This window comes from Symsagittifera roscoffensis, chromosome 9, assembly GCF_963678635.1.
Source record: "Symsagittifera roscoffensis chromosome 9, txSymRosc1.1, whole genome shotgun sequence".
NCBI classification, from domain to species: Eukaryota; Metazoa; Xenacoelomorpha; order Acoela; family Convolutidae; genus Symsagittifera; species Symsagittifera roscoffensis.
In genome coordinates this window covers 8,579,882-8,582,846 of record NC_087070.1, presented here as the reverse complement: position 1 = coordinate 8,582,846, position 2,965 = coordinate 8,579,882, and positions in this window count along the sequence as shown.

Genomic DNA, 2,965 nt, shown 5'->3' with positions numbered 1-2,965 from the left:
TGGCTTTTCACCTTACACCTTTCATATGTAATCTTTACAGGTTTTTCTTCGTCAAGATAAAGGTAAACTTAGATAACAAAATCATCTCTATTGATCGCTATTAGCAATAATTATTGAACTTTCATGAAAAAAAAAGTTCACTGAATATAATCAATGCAAGTTCTGAAAAACTTCAGAACTCTTGCAAGATTGACCCAAACTCATATGCTATCTAGATGATTATCACATTTATCATGGTATTTAAAAACAGGAAAGGTTAGATCTCAAAAATAACATCTTTTATTTGACAAGTTTCAATAATTTTTGGTGGAAGTCCACTCTTTTTCCCAATTTAAACAGACTTTCTGCTTTTTAGGTTGTACTGGTGCTGAACAAACCATGGAAAAACTAAATATAAGCTTATTAGAAAGTGGTTAGATTTCAGCTAAAATTTCTTGATAATTGTTCATAATCTCTCTTTTTCTTCTACAACATAATTTATCATTTTTTTTTTCAATTTTTGAAGTTTTTAACAGTTTTTGGCCAGTTTTTGTAATCTCTTTTTATTTAATTTTCGAAAAAATTATGCTATATTATTTGAAAAGAACGAAAAGTCAAATTGCTCTTTAATTGGTATCATGTTAGGACAATGACTTAGAATTTTGATTAAAAGCATGCGTTTTTTCTTCAATTTTTCCTCAAAAAAAGGTATACGATAAAAATTGATCTAAATTAAGCTAATTAAGCGTGTTTTAAAGTGCTGTGAATACTATAAATAACACTAAGATCAGCTGAACCCATGCTGAAACTTTCGAACTATCGGAAGAATTGTGAAAATTACCATATTTTCTGAACAAGTAAGTAAAAATGTTTCTAATAGACTCAGCATCTATCCACTTTTTTTCACTTTGGACCGTTCATGTGTATCTTTTTCAGTTTTTTATGCCAAGGTGAAGGTAAAGTTAGTTATTAAAACTATCTTCATTGATCAATAAAATTAAAAACAATTGAAATTTCATTTAAAAATAAGTTCATGATTTGAATCTTTCTCCTTTTATTAGTCAATGATTGAAGTCATTACAATTCTGAAAAAATTCCAGAATTTTGCTGAAATGAACGGAATTCATTTTTATATTTGTTTTTATCACAACTATTATGGTAATTAAAAACGGGCGGGAAATGTTGAAGAAAAATTTGAGAAAATCTTCAAAATGCTACCGTTCAAAATATCTTCCGTTTGACAAAGTATTTTATTTTTTGTTGGAATTACACTCTGTTTATCAATTTCCACAGATTTCCTGTTTATTAAGATGTACTGGTATTGAAAAGATTATGGCAAAGGCTAAACATAAGCATATTAGACTTATTTTCAGCAAAAACTTCTTGATAACTGTTCATAATAATTCTTTTGCTTCTACAACATAATTTATCACGATTCTTCCAAAGAAGTCTTTTATTCTAGGTTAACTCCTACTTTTCGTTTTATATAGCGTCTCGCTATTCAACTCGTTTTGCATGAAAATTCAGCCAGCATCAGAAAATTTAGAGGGAACGTAGTATCAATTGATCGAACAATTAGCTGGTAGAGTTAAGATTGTTGGTAAGCCTCAAGTGTCTGAACTTTACTTTGTATTTCGTGCAAATTTAAGTTGAGCAGATGAAATTTCTTCAATTGAGTAGCTACTCTGGATGTTTTCAGAAGAATAATAGTTTTTTTTAACCAATTACAAGCAAACAATTGAAAAAGGTTCGTATAGTCTATTTTCAATCTTGATTTGCCCAAAATTTCAAAAAACCGTTTAAGAGAGAAAAAGAATTGAAACCATTTAAAGCGTTAATGTAGAATATATAAATACACGGTAGAAAATGATCTTATTGGTGCAGTTTTACGACAAATTTGGTGATTGAAATAAGAGCAAATTTTTCGAGTTTAACTAAATTTTTTTTTTTTCTCGGGAATTTCACAACTGAAAAACAAAGAGAATCTTGCAATGAAACTTAGTTCTGACTTTCTGCTTTTTCTGAACGCTTCATGAATTTTAACTCAGAAAAAAACATGGACACAAATTTGGACACATGGCATCATAATTCTATAGTTCTTCAGAAATTCTATAGAAAATTGAAGCAAACGAGAGAAAAATCTGATTTTCACAGTACGGCTATTTGATTTGCTTCAAGTTAAAAATCTTATCAATGGAGAGGTTATACATTGAATTCCTCTAAAATTAATAGTCAGCCTAAAAAGTTCTAGCAAAACTCTTAGTACTTTCTCTAAAAAAATTCTACAACAACAACAACTTTACACATTTTTGAGCAACTAAATTTTGTCTCAAGTACTTTTGAGCTAACTCCCCCACTCAAGAAGGGGGGAGATTGCTCAATTGATTGGTTTTTCTTCTGCGATATTTGTTCGCTTTCTCGCTTTCAATCTAAAAAGCAAAAGAGCTTAATTTTTTCGACATTCAAAAAGCTTGGAACACCGAATTAGTACTAAGAAGAAGCTTTACTGATGATTCTGTGTGGTGTCTGTTTTTCTGTGAAAAAAATGAAACACATCTATTTTCAGTAGTCAGAGTGAATATATCATATGTGATGCTACTAATAAAAAAGAACTAATAGAAACTGAGCTTAATTTATATTTCAATTTTATTAGTTAAGCTAATAAAACGAGTTTGACCCAAAAAGGAAATGGTTTTTTTTAAAAAAAATATGATAAATTTGTCTAATTCAAGCTAAGACGCGTGTTTTCTAGTGATGTAAATACTATAAACAACGCTCAGATCAGCTAAACCTTTGCTGAATTGTTCGAATTATCGGAAGAGTTTTGAAAATTACCATAGTTTTTGAACAAGTAACTAAAATGTTTCACATTAGACTCAGCATGAATCCATTGGCTTTTCACCTTACTCCTTTCATATGTAATCTTTACAGGTTTTTCTTCGTCAAGATAAAGGTAAACTTAGATAACAAAATCATCTCTATTGAT